A 14,190-nucleotide genomic window follows, 5' to 3' on the forward strand; every position below is an offset into this window, starting at 1 on the left:
GTGCTGGGAACGTGACAAATCTGGAATAGTATGAACGGGAAGGGGTCAGGGGTTGGAGGGGGCTCCAGCTGTCGAGGCTGGGAGTGCCAATCAATGAGTTGTAAGATCTATGCTGGGCAGGTGGGCCCTAGCTGTAGAGAGTCTGATCTTCAGGGGACCCAGAGTGGCATCCTGCCTATAGCTATAGGTAGTCCACCAATAATACTTTGAGAAACATTGAATTCCTGGATTTGTTAATTAATCTAAGTCTCCAATTTCTTTTCAGAAATGAGAAGACATCAAATGCAATCTTGGAAACTGCTTCCTTGGCATGACTCCAGGGGGCGCCATTCTCAGGAAGTACGTTGTGAATACTGTCCTATAGAATTGTGCAACAGGGCAGCCCTGGGAATCAGGTTCCAGTCCTCCACAGGACACAGAATAAAGAAGCCTGGGACAGGGGCTCTGGAGAGGGCCTTGTAGAGGGTGATGCTGGGTACACCCCAGCTTTGTGACCTTATGCCAGGTCACCTCCTCCTACTACTCAAGCAAGCCTGGAGTCTTTCTAGGGATAGGGAGGAAGTGTTGCTAAGTGCCCTTGAGTGCCTGCCCCCATCTCGCTGCCCTGCTGGCCTGAGGAAAGAGGGGATCAGCCTCTGGGCAGCCAGCTGGAGTGATGTGGAGACGGGGCCCCTGGAAGGGGCTGTCCAGCATCTCTATTCTTGTGCTGTCCTCAGACCCTGCTTGCTCACAGCTCAGGGACCTGGTCTTCGGTGTTCAAGGACTTGGGCCAGTTATCCCTGGTGGTGGTTGAATTTTTTTTTTTTCACCGTCTTACTCTGTCGCCAGACTGGAGTGCAGTGGCACGATCTCGACTCACTGCAGTCTCTACCTCCTGGGTTCAAGCAATTATCCTGCCTCATCCCCCTGAGTAGCTGGGACTACAGGTGCATGCCATCATGCCCAGCTAATTTTTGTAATTTTAGTAGAGACAGAGTTTCACCATGTTGGCCAGGATGGTCTCGATCTCTTGACCTCATGATCTACCTGCCTCAGCCTCCCAAAGTGCTGGGATTACAGGCATGAGCCACTGTGCCCGGCCTGATTTTTCACACCTGCAAAGGGACTGGGGCCACTTTAGGAGGTGGAGAGATTAGGACACAGGTACTCAGAGTACCATGCAGGTAACATCTCCCACTGCCGAGCCTCAGGGGAGAACCAGTCTGAGAAGCTGGTTTCCCACCCGCCCCCTTCACACACACCTTTTGGCCTCCAAAAGGCTGCAGGTGGAGTGGGTGGAGGATGGAGGGGTGTTAGGAACTGGGGAGTCAGCTGCTTACAAGGGGCACATAAATCCAAGGATATCATTTGCGACCGACAGGGAGGGCAGAGATTGCCCCCCAGGTTGGCCCGGCGCTCAGGGAATTGGAGGCAGCGTCTATTTCAGAGTTTATGGTAAAAGGCTGGAGCCGGCACACACAGACAACATACCCCACCCTTTAAGGAAGTGGGGAGGAGAGCAGCAGGGGTGTGGTTAACAACTCAGAGGAGGAGGGGGAAACTCTAACCTGTCAGCCCTTTTACTCAGCCACAGCCTCCGGAGCCCGAGCCGCCGCACACCTACCTGCCCGGCCGAACTCACCTGTAGTTGCCGCAGCCCCGGCTCACCTGGTGGGGCCGAGGAGCAGTCACCGCCAGAGTCCGCGCCTCCCTAGGTGAGTCCGTCCTGTGAGCCAGGGCTGTGCCCGGCAGAAGTTGGTGGCTTGACGGGTGGCAGGGGTTGGAGACGGCAATTCCGGGATCCCGGGCACCTGAGCTGGGAGTTCCGGAGAAACAGCCACAAACCCAGGAAATGGGAGCCGCGGGTGCTGTGCACACGCCCGGAGCTCGCCAGCCTTCTTTGGAGAGAGGGGTTCTATTTTTGGAGTAAATTTGACACTATAGGGTGTTTCTCCCTCTTTGTCCTCTCAACATATTCAGACAGGGGAGGCTGGGGGCGACGGTATGAGGGCACAGCCAAGCTGCCGCCTCTAAAGATCAGGTTAGGGGCCACGGGGTGAGGGGGTTCAGCTCCTGCCTGAGACCTCTGCCTGCTCTTGCCCCGCTCCCTGCTCCCTCCCGGGCCCTTCTGCAGCCCCTGGGGTGCTGGTCTAACCCCCAGCTCACCTCCACTCCTCTGCAGCCACTCCTTGCCCCCTGAGAGGGCATCTTTTGAATCAAGCCCTGACTGGAGGAAAGCAGGGCTGTTCTGGGGGACAGGGGAGCTCCTGTGTGTGTGTGTGTGTGTGTGTGCACGCGCACACGCACGCGGGTGTGTGAAGTTCACACTGGCCACACTGGTTCCTTGAGAAGCCGCCTTCTGAGTGCTGCTCAAGGGTTAAGTTCCGAGCTGCCTCTGCCTGCTGTCAGGCTGCGCGTGGGCACCGCTTTGGGTGGGTGAGCGTGGAGCGGCATATGGGTGATGTTCTGCAAGCCCTGCCACTGGCCCTAAGCCTCAACCAAAGACACCGGTGTCTCCCCACACCCCAAACTGGGAGCAAAATCCAAGTTGGCTAGTTGAAGGGGCCAGTGGGAGGACAAGAGCAGAAAGCTGTGTCCAAAGGTGGCTTTAGCCAGGAGGGACTTGGAAGCTGGGCTGTGGCTGGACCTGGGCCCACTGGGGCAGTGCGCGTAGTGTGACCCGGTAGTGGGTGCATGGAGGTCCCTCCACGTGAGGTGTTCCCTGCTCACCCTGAGTGCTGCTGCTGACTTGAGGCCCCATCTTTCACAACCACTCTGGGGGAGGGGGAGGAAGACACTGATAAAAAAGTGACTAAAGGCAGAAGGGAGGAAGGAAGTAGTCACGCTGGAGAGCCCCAGCTTTGGCGGGACAGTCTGCAGTCAGTCATTCAGGAGGCACTCGCCGGCTTCCCACCTGCAGCCAGGTGCAGGTGCAAGGTGTGGAGACAGGGTGAGTGTGGCATGGCCTCTGCTCCCCAGGGCAGTGTGGGGTAGGGGGTGGAGGAGGGAGGGCTACCAGGGGGAAGGTGCAGGGTGCTACCCAACCCTGCGTTAGAGGGCTGTTGGGGGAACCAATCAGCAATAGCCAGGAGGGCTTCCTGGCAGAAGTGACTCCAAGTTGAGAACTGAAGCATCAGTAGGAATTAGCCAGGCAAGAGAAGAGAGGAAAGAAGAGCAGGTGCAGAGATCAGAGGCTAAAAGCAGCAGGAGGCTGGAAGCAGCGAGAGGCATCCAGGAGAATGAAAGTAGCTGGGTTTGTTGGGAGCCTGGAGCTTGCAGGGGTGAGGGGAAGCAGCAGGGGTGAGTGGAGACAGCTCTAGAAGGCTTTGGAAGGCCTGTGCAGCTGCCATGGCAACTTCTGTGGGAGCAACACTTAGGACCTGGAGCCAGGCAGGAGACTTCCCAGCAGGAAGGGGTTGCCAGATCTAGCCAATAAACTCACGGAACACTCAGATTTGAATTTCAGGTAAGCACCAATTTTTTTTTTCAATGCAAGTATGTCCATCCTATGAACTAGGTGGAACATACTTATACTCAAACATTAGTCACTGTTTCTCTGAAATTCACATTTAACTCGGTGTCCTGTATTTATCTGGAAACTCTGCTCTAGGAGAAGCTGAGGTTGGCACAATGCTGGGAAGGGCTGGAAACGGCCCAGGCACTCTGAAAATAGTCTCAGGTTTATCTCGTAGCCATTCCTCCTGGATTTATTTTTGAGCTCATTCACTGATTGACCCTGTTATTTAAAAAAGAAAAAGAAAAATCAATTCCTTGGTTAGGAAGTGATCATCTATACAGGTGAAGAAGTATGGTACCTCAGAAAGAAACAGCATTAAATCCAGACAGATCTGGGTTCAAATCTAGGTAGACTGGTAAGCTGCTCTGACCCTCGGAATGGTCTTTTCTCAAATGAGAGCAGGCGTATGTGAGCAGGTGGTTGGGAGGATCCCTGATAATGTGTGTAAATTGCCTAGTGAGTGCTAAAGGAAATGCAGTATGTATTTTGCAGCACCTTCACGGGGTGAGCGAAACAACAGCCACGGAGCGCTTGGGTTCATTTACTTCCATAAGTGAGCACTCGGAGGTCTCAGGGGAGTTACATGGTGGGGTTCCTGCTTCCAGTGAGAACACGTGGGGTTAGCCCCCAGATGGTGTGGGGGGCGCATAGAGTCTGCATTATGTTTTTAACTTTGCTATTCCCTTCCCATATGACCTGCTTCAAGGGGTGGGGATATCTAACGTTCTTCTGGAAGGATAATGGGTGGGCAGAGAGCGAGAGTGACTCAAAGCAGATTAACTGAAGGGAAATATGAATGAATTAAAGGAGAGAAGCCACATAAAATATTCAGCGCAGACAAATGTGCCATGAAATCTGGCTGTCGTGATTCCCAGTTTTAGGATGAGTTCCTTATTACAAAAGTAATGCTAAGAGACAGAGGAAGTCAGGGTACCTTGTGAACTGGATTCTGCCTTCAGTGGGAGCATTTGTAAGAACAAATTAGGGTCCTCCTAAAAGGGAACCTAGAGGAAGTTAAGAATTGGTTAAGAGAAAGAGGAAATGGAAAGTGTGTTTCCCTTGTGGGAACTGCTAGGGTAAAAACGGTCCTTCTTTCCAGTGGCTAAGTCTCCACATCTCGCTGTGATAAACGTTTCGTCCCGAGGCCCTTGGATTGTTTGCCAAGTGGTGTTCAGAGAGACCCTGTGGCATGAGATGGATAGAGGTATTCCATTGATGAAACGTTCAAATGAGCCTGCACTTGGACATGTGTCTTGCATATTTGCATGATCAAGGTTATGATAAGTCCTGCATAAAAGACAGGTGTCATTCCCTGAGTATGGCTATAGAGCCCATGCAGGTTCTCAGGGAAACAGCATTCCACACTGAGTGAACCTCGACGTGAGTGCTGTTTGTGGACCAAGCAGGTCTTTCATTGCCCCTCATAACTCTAGCCAGGATGGACCCAATTCATTCTAGACTAGGCAGTGTCCAACTTAGAGATCTTCAAGGAAGGAGCCTGTGTGTGCAACCTTTCTAGCATCATGCTAGGGACACAAACTCCCTCCTGTATCAGCCTGAGTCTTTGCATTGTGGTTCCAGTGTTGTTTCACTGTGCAGAGGACCCTGGAGAAAGTCCAAGTCCCTTGGCACTTAGCTCTCCATAGTGACAACAATAGCTCTGTGTGCCACAAATCTTGCTAGGACTAAGGAAACTGATGGTAAGGACTGGTAGGGGAGGGTGGCTACTCTGGGGCTACCCTGCATGGTAGACCACTCAGTCTCTAGTTTCCCCTGCCCGGGACCCATATGCCTCAGGACCATGTGTCCCTGGCCTCTTAGGTAAATGGGGCTCTGAGGTAGATGGCCACATGGGGGGATGGAGTAGAGATAAATAGCTGCGATGTGCTTGGGGATGAAAGTGTGGTGATAAAGGTATGTTTTGCTGGCTTGAGGATGAAGAGTTTCTTGTAAAGTTTGGGTCAGTTCCAGAGTCAAGGAGAAAGAGCAGAGATAGTGGTGACTCTGCAACACTTTTAAGCCTTGTCTTTCCAAGCAGGTGGTCAACAGCTCAGGCTCAGAGTCAGTCTGCCTGGGTTCCAGACCAGGTTTGGGACCCCCTGAGTGACCTTAGGTAGGTCATTTGGCCCTAGCTTCCTATCTGCAAGATGGAGACAATAACAGGTCTTTGGGTAAGGGTGGCGTGAGATAGTATATATTAGAGAAAGATTTAAAATATTCACAGCCACTGAAGCCTGAGCACAGATCAAACAGAACGGACACCACCATTGCCCTGAGCAGGGTCAGAGAGGCCCCCTTCCATGCCAGGCTAACCCATCAGTGCATCTTGGGGAGTCTGGGGGTGGAAGAAACATGCCTTTGGGGACTGTGGCATGGATGTTTCCAACGAGGATGGACTATTTCAATATTTCAGCATCCCAGATGGTCTTGTACACCCACTTGATAATAGCATTGAAGTACAATAAAACATTCAGTCCCCTAACAGGCACATGATACGCATCCAGTAAGTGTGAGCTCTCCAGCGTTTTTACACATATGGCCATATCTGAGCTGGTGGGGCAGCACCATTTATTTTTCCATAGTTCATCGGCCCTCTTCTTCGAGGCATCAGGCAGCTTCCCCCGAGCACTGTCTCACAAGCAGGCATCACATATTCAGTGATGTTTCTTTCTGCCTACACTCACTCTCAGTTCACTGTTTTGGGAACAGCTAGGCATAATTAACTCTTTAGACAGCGAAGAGACTATCTACGACTGCCCATTGGGCACTGAAGTCCAGATGGTCATTTAAAGCGTTCATTGAGCTGACAGGCAGGAGAAAATGGTGGCTTCACTTTCTAGGCCTCTTAACACTGTGTACAAAGCTCCGAGCTGTGCGAGGGGGCGGCAGAGGGGGAGGGGATAGCTTTTTGAGTCACTCTGCTGTTTCTCAAGGTATAATTATTACTCGTGGTGACAGTTGATTAAGAGAGCAGACTTGAGGCTGCATATCTGATGCACTTTTCACCTAGATGCAACGGGCAGGCTGGTGTGAATGTGGAGTTTAATTTTCAGGAGACCCTCCAGGTAGGCTACAGGCAGGCTGCAGGGGTGGACACTGCTCTGAGTTTCGTGGTCATCATTGCGGGCTCTGACCTTTTCCCAGCGGGAAGGTTGTTGCTGCTCTTATAAGGCGGCCAGTCACTGTGACTAGAGCTAAGATCAGCAGTGGCCAGTACCTGCGAGAGGCCAGCCTTCCCCTTTCCTAGCTTGGCTGTCTTCACTAACACCTTCCCCTCTCCGCTTCTCCCTCTTCCCTTTTATGTTCTGACATCCACCCACACAGAATCTGGTAAGATCACTCACTAGAGACGGGGAGCTCAAAGAATCCACCTCGCCTGGGGTTTAGAACCCAGTACTGGGTTTAATTCCCATCTCCTGTATTTGGCTTCCTTTATTTGGGCCATTTCTCCCAATAATTGTGGGGGCAGTCCCCTCTCTTCATGTCTTTTCTTTCTTGAATCAGTCCCACCAGTCCACATGGGGATGATTGATGGGGGTCTACTGGGAATTCTGACCTGAGTTGGGGCTTTGCTCTTCTGGGGGTTCCCATCTCACCTGGGACAGAATGGCAGAATGGCCCCTATGGTGATCCTGGCCACTTGGAGCACCATCTTTTTCTGGTCTGTCTTTCTTTTTTTCCTTCTTTCCTTCTTTCCTTCCTTTTTTTTTTTTTTTTTTTGAGATGAAGTCTCACTCGGGCACAGGGTCATGAGCCGAGACTACAGGCGCATGCCACCATAGCTGGCTTTCTTTCTACAACCTCCGCCTCCTGGGTTCAAGAGACTCTCCTGCCTCAGCCTCCAGAGTAGCTGGGATTACAGGTGTCCACCACCACACCTGGCTAATTTTTTTTTTTATTTTTAGTAGAGACAGGGTATCACCATATTGGTCAGGTTGCTCTCGAACTCGTGACCCTCAGGTGATCCACTCCCCTCAGCCTCACAAATTGCTAGGATTACAGGTGTGACCCACCATACCCGGCCCATTTTCTGGTTTCTAAATTAACATGTACTGTGTCCATCCCATAGCTCTGGGAACCTCAAGTTGTTTTCTGTGTTCTTAGGGAGTATTTGGAGTCAAAACCCAACCCCTGTCACCCAGCTCGGGTGTACACCGTCCCGCGCCCAGGTCCCAGGCAGGTTCCAAGAGATCTGACGCTGCTGCGCTTCGCACCCCCGCAGAGGCTCTCGGCAGCATCCACTCACATCCCCTCCACTACTTCAGCAGATGTTTGGTGCTGGCAGACACCAGTGCTGAGGCAGCTGCAAGTGTCTCTCCACAAGCTTCAATCCTACCCCTCAGCTCCTTACAGGCAAAAGCTCAGGCAGCTTTTCAGCCTGGGCAAGAGGAAAGAGAGGCAGAGGGCAGGAGGCCTGGGCTTTGGTGTAGATTCTCTCACCTGTTAACTGGGGGACATTGGCTAAGTCTCTCTCCTCTTTAAGCCTCCTTTTTCTCATTTGAAAATGAGGAATTGGTACTGCTTCCCTGATAAGGTCATGGAGTGAAATACCTGACTGTGTGAAAATCCCCCATAATACATCACAGGCATCGTCCCAGGAAAAATGATGAGTTTGGGATCAGAACGATGTGGGTTTGAGTCTCGACTCTGTCACGCTCTGCCTGTCTGACACTGCCAAGTGACAGAACCCCTCTGAGCCTTACTTTGCTCATTTGTAATTTGTTCCCGGTACTTGTTGATGTGTCTCCCCGTCACCCCCTTACTCGCAGGGTATAGTTTTTGTTGCCCCCTTTTTTTTTTGAGATGGAATCTCTCTCTGTTGCCCAGGCTGGAATGCAGTGGCACAGTCTTGTTTCACTGCAACCTCCGCCTCCCAGGTTCAAGTGATTTTCCTGCCTCAGCCTCCCAAGTAACTGGAATTACAGGTGCATGCCACCACGCCTGACTAATTTTTATATTTTTAGTAGGGACGAGGTTTTACCATGTTGGCCAGGCTGGTCTCGAACTCCTGACCTCATGATCTACCTGCCTGGGCCTCCCAAAGTGCTGGGATTACAGGCGTGAGCCACCACACCCGGCCAAATTTTTTATTTTATTTTGAGACAGAGTCTTGCTCTGTCGCTCAGGCTGGAGTACAGTGGTGCAAACACACCTCACTGCGAACTTGACCTCTCAGGCTCAAACAATCCTCCGACCTCAGCCTCCTGAGTAGTTGGGACCACAGGCACATACCACCACACCCGGCTAATTTTTAATATTTTTGCAGAGGTGAGGTCTTGCTATGTTGCCCAGGCTGGTGTTGAACTCCTGAGCTCAAGCAATTCTGCTTTGGCCTCCCCGAGCATTGGGATTACAGGCATGAACTACCCCTTCTTCCCCCAAATTTGAGGAACTATACCTGTTCTCATGAAGTTTATAGTCTGGTAGGGGAGGCAATACATGAAGTTAAAGAACTGTAAGATACTTATTTAACTGTAAGTTATTTAGAGGTAAATAATGTTGTGCCATGTAAGAGGCATAGTGCTATGAGATTGCAGGACAGATTCCTTCAGGCTGTGGACTCTGGGAATGCTTCCTGGAGGAGGTGGCATTTGGCAAAGCTCTGAAAGGATAGGCAGGATACACTGTGGGAACTTGAGATGGTGGCTGTAGTCAAAGAAGAGGATAAGTAACAGCAGAGAGATGGAGAGGCGTGGTTTGAGTGACTCATTTTGGGTGGAGCCAAGAGTGGCAAAAGGCAATCAGAGATGAGTGTGGGAACAAAGATAAGGTTTGGACAGGGAGGCCAAAGTGTTTGGAAGTTATTCTGGAAGTCCCAGGCAGCCATGGGGCTTTATTCTGAAGGCAGCAGGGAGCTGTCAACCAGGCTGACTTGGGTGGAGGGGACAGGGTCAGATTCAGGTGTGTAGAGTGGATGGGAGTGAAGAGAGCTTGAACTCGCAGTGGGGCAGATACGAGACTCTTGTAATAGTTCAGGCCTCACACATCTGAATAAATTGTGTAAGTCAGATGTTTGGGGTCCTGTGGAGCATCTAAGCATCCCCTGGAGGCTTCTGCTTCCTCTGAGATGAAATTGGTTCTTGGATGGATTTGAGAGATGTGTGACTTACAAGAACATCCATAAGGAACCCACCATTCTCCTTCACCTCCTTCTTCCCTGTTCTTGATTCTCAGCCCGGCTGCTTCCCCCTGGGGCTCCCCTCTGCTAGGTGTGCGTGAAATGCCAGTTTGTCTCAATTCTGTCTGGCAACCCTTGAAGCATCAAATCAGGAATATGCACTTAGATCCACAGGCTCCTTCCCGTCATGTCTCCAGTGACCACCCAGATGCAGTGACTCCCAGGAACCGCCCCCTGCCCTCTAGCCCTTCACTTCTAAGAGTCTATAAGATATTCCCACTTAAGGATCTTGTCCTCTTAGATGCTGTGTCTCAGAAACTAAACTCCTCCTTTCCTCACGCCAAACCATCTCTTCCTCCTGGCTTCTCTCCTCTTCTGTTCATGGCGTTGTTCCTCTCCTACACACTCAGGTCAGAAACCTTGCTGTTGCCTCCCCTTTTTCCACACCTCCACTCTTCTCTGCTCATATCTTGCCCATCACTCAATCCTGCAGATTGCTTCATGCCTCTCATTCCTTCCCTCCCGTTTCTGTGGCCCCTACCCTGACCCAAATCATATTACCTAATACTGCTTCAGATTTTTACTCAAGAGCCTCGTCCTATCTCTGGTTCCCTTGGAAGCTCCCCAGTGCCTCCAGGCAAATCCAGCCCCCTTAAATTTACCATTTAGTGCCCCTCCCCCATAATCCAACCTTGGTTTGTCCTTCTAACTGAACTTTCCCCATAATTCTAAATGAAGCCCTTCGCTCCAGCCAGCCTGGTGTGCTCCCCAGTCTCTGACAAGCCTCTGCTCAAATCTTAAGTCCTGTGTCCTGTTTGGAATGCCAGCCCCATGCCCTTTGCCCATCCTGCTTTCTCCTGTAAGGCTCAGTTGGTGACCCACCCATTTGGAGAACGTCTGACCTCCCCACAGCAGCCTCTGGGCTGCTTTGCATCCCAGGGTCTCCCAGAATCTCTTCCTCAACCTGATGCTACATTCCTCCAGGGCAGGAAGATGCCTTTTATTTTGTTCTTCTTTGTTGCACCCTCAAATTCTAAGGATAGAAAATTGCATTTCCCCGGGCCTGTGGAAGGGATCCCTCCCTCTCTGCACACTCACGAATGGCTCACAGGGAGTGAGCCAGACAGCTCTTCCTCATTCCCCGCAGCGCGTGTCGCAACAGCCAGTTGCAACTAGAACAGGGGCCACATCCCAACCCTCTTGAATTCTTGCCCTGTGGTTGAGATGCCCTTCTTGCCTGTCCTGAAGGTGGAGATTTCCTACAGCCCAGAGAGAGGGAGTCAGCAATGTAGGGCAGGAACTCCATCATTTCTTTACTAAACCGCTCCTAACACTCTCTAATCCCTGTGGGTCTTGCCTTTCCCTTTTCTCTCTTCCTCCTGCTGTTGAATACAACTGTGCCAGGTTGAATGAGAGGAGAAAGACGGGGAGGAGGAAAGAAGTTAGGCTGCCTTGGCAGAGGGTGCAATGCTCCGGGAATACAGGAGAGATTTACAAGGTAGAGATTGACAGTTTTTAGTAACTTGGACTTTGACCTCCAGTTACGCAGACGTAGCACCTGCCGTGGCTGCTGGACTCTGAGATTTCTAGCCCCGGGAAGCTTGAGATTTGCAAACACTTGGTCAACAATCAGCTGATTTATCTGTACTGTCACCAGTGCAGCCTCTGAGCCTTCTTCCCCCTTTACTTGACCCTGTATAAAAAAACGCTTTCTTCACGCAACACCGAACACTCAGCCCCAGCCTGTGTTCATGCTCTGGGGCACCCTGGAGGAGATCACAGGAGCTGCCCTGGACTAGTCGCCGCCTCCTCTGTATCTCACCACATGCTCTGGGGCAAGTCCCCTGGGTAAGTCTGTTGAAGCCTCCTGTTTTGGATTTGTATGTGCAATCAGGAGGTGTGGGGACTTTGTAGCAACTGGCAAGCTTTCTTCAAAGCAGATCTTGGGCAAAAGCCCAATGTAAACCAGGTAAAAGTCTTTCCATCCAGGGTTGAAATGAGAAGACAAAGTAACTACCAGGCCCTTGAGTCCCCTCCACACTGGCCCCTGAGACCTTTCGTTGATCTCCTGGGGTCCAGGTCACCTGGAATTCTTTCTGTGTCTCAGGCTTGTGAGGTGCTCATTGTGCACGTGTCATGGGAGCTGGAGAATGGCTGTAGGTGCAAATGGATTTGGAAAAGAACAATCTCAAAGTTGGAAGTCCAGCCTGGGGCATGACAAGTGTGTGTGTGTGTGTGTGTGTGTGGTGGGAAGGGCTATAGACTTGAACCCCTTGAAAGAAGAGATGTCATTCTCACCACAGAGCAAATGCATATGTTTGTGAAAGAAAGTTCATTGCTATCTTTCATAAGCTCATTGGGCACCTGTGACCCCAAAAGATTAAGAACATCTTTTACAAGGTATCATCCGTTCTACACACTTTTCATAAAAATGGTCTCAAACTTGAGCTCCTTTTTAATTCAGACAAACTAGGCTATAAGCCCTGTTGAGGACAGAACCATATGTGTACGGAGAGTCACTGTTCTATCCCAAGGACACAGGCTGGTGCCTGACACACAGCTGGCACTGGGTATGTACAATATGTGCCTGACATAAGGCAGCTCTGTTCTCCCAATAAGGAGGGCTGCTAGAAAAGAAAATTAAAAAGCTAGTTTTCATATATAAACTTTGTAGGATAATGTTGAATAGATTATTTTAGCAATACATTTTCAATCACATGCTAATAACCTAATACATTAACTTAAGCTTTCCCCAACTCTCCCAGTTTAGGAAACATTGTAACTGCTCACTCCCATCTCTGACATCAATGTCCTTCTTGTCACCAGAACCCTTTTTGCATCAGCTCTTCTTGTTCCTCATGCATCATCGTACCTACGGTCTAAAGAGAGTTGGCTGTTTCATATTGACCCAAAAGGAGTTTATTTACTTATTATTTTTGGGACAGTCTCACTCTGTCACCCAGGATGGAGTGCAGTCGCATGATCTCAGCTTACTGCAACCTCTGCCTCAGCCTCACCAGCCAGCTTATTTTTCTTTTTATTCTTTTTATTATTTTTGAGACGGAGTCTTGCTGTTGTCGCCTGGGCTAAAGTACAATGGTGCAATCTTGGCTCTTAGCAACCTCTGCCTCCCAGATTTCAGCAATTCTCCTGCCTCAACCTCCTGAGTAGCTGAGATTACAGGTGCCTGCCACCATGCCCATCTAATTTTTGTACTTTTAGTAGAGACGGGGTTTCACCTCAGGTGAGCCACCTGCCTCAGCCTCCCAAAGTGCTGGGATTACAGGTGTGAGCCACCACACCGGGCCCAGCTTATTTTTTTAATAATTGCTAATTGATATTTATTGATGAGTAATACTTTTTGAGATAGAATTCACATACCATAAAATTCACCTTTTAAAAATGTGCAATTCAGTGGTTTTTTAGTACATTCACAGAGTTGTGCAACCATCACCGCTATCTTTTTATTTTATTTTTTTTTACAACAGAGTCTTGTTCTGTTGCCCAGGCTGGAGTGCAATGGTATGATCTCAGCTCACTGACACCTCTGCCTTCTGGGTTCAAGCAATTCTCCCACCTCAGCATCCCAAGTAGCTGGGATTACAGGCACCTGCCATCATGCCTGTATAGTTTTTGTATTTTTAGTAGAGACGGGGTTTCACCATGTTGGCCAGGCTGGTCTCAGACTCCTGGCATCAAGTGATCTGCCTGCCTTGGCCTCCCAAAGTGCTGAGATTACAGGCGTGAGCCACTGCGCCTGGCCCCACCATCACTGCTATCTAATTGCAGAACATTCTCGTCACTCCAAAAAGAAACCCCCGTACCATCAGCAGTCATGCTCTGTTCTCCACTCCCCCGTCCCCTGGCAAGACTAATCTTTCTATTTTTATGAATCTGCTTTTTCTGGCCATTCCATATAAATGGAATCATACAACATCGTGGCCTTTTGTGACTGGCTGCTTTCACTTAGCATAATGTTTTGAAACTTCATCCGTGTTGTAACATCTATTAGTACTTCATTTCATTTTGATTGATATTTATTGATGAGTAAAATTTTGTTGTATGGATATGCTGTATTTTGTTTTTCTCTTCATTAGTTGATAAACATTTGGGTTGTTTCCACTTTTTGACCATTGTAAATAATGCTGCTGTAAACGTTCATACATAAGTTTTTTGTGGACATACGTTTTCGTTTCTCTGAGCTAGACTTCAGAGCGGAGTTGCTGGGTCCTGTGATAGCTCTATGTTTAACATTTCGAGGAACTGCTGAATGGGTTTTTCACGGCAGCTGCCTCATTTTCACTCTTGTCAGCAGTACTTGTCGGTTCCAATACCTCCACATTCTTGCCAACACTTGTGTTGTCTGTAATTTTGATGTTAGCCATCCCAGTGGGTATAAGGTAGTATCTTACTGTGGTTTTTGGTTGCATTTCCCTAATAATTAATGACGGTGAGCATCTTTTCCTGTTCTTCTTGGCCATTTTTATGTCTTCTTGGGAAAAATGTCTGTTCAAATCCTTTATAAAGTATTTTTTTTTAATGTCAACAATACAATCACTTAGTATGCTGCTTTTTA

At 49.6% G+C, this 14,190-nt stretch overlaps 1 protein-coding gene across 1 annotated transcript in view; it reads left to right on the forward strand.

Annotated features, from left to right (window-relative positions):
• Positions 1-265: 265 nt before the first annotated feature.
• The window catches only part of PTK2B (protein tyrosine kinase 2 beta), a 134,990-nt gene continuing 121,065 nt past the window's right edge, over positions 266-14,190 (forward strand). Inside the window, exons 1-2 of the mRNA XM_012435144.2 lie at positions 266-339; positions 1,568-1,694. The gene's annotated coding sequence lies outside the window, so the exon portion shown is untranslated. The remainder of the gene's footprint in view (positions 340-1,567; positions 1,695-14,190) is intronic.

This window comes from Aotus nancymaae, unplaced genomic scaffold (assembly GCF_030222135.1).
Source record: "Aotus nancymaae isolate 86718 unplaced genomic scaffold, 86718_ANA_hifiasm-v0.15.2.pri h1tg000079l, whole genome shotgun sequence".
In the NCBI taxonomy this organism is placed as follows: Eukaryota; Metazoa; Chordata; class Mammalia; order Primates; family Aotidae; genus Aotus; species Aotus nancymaae.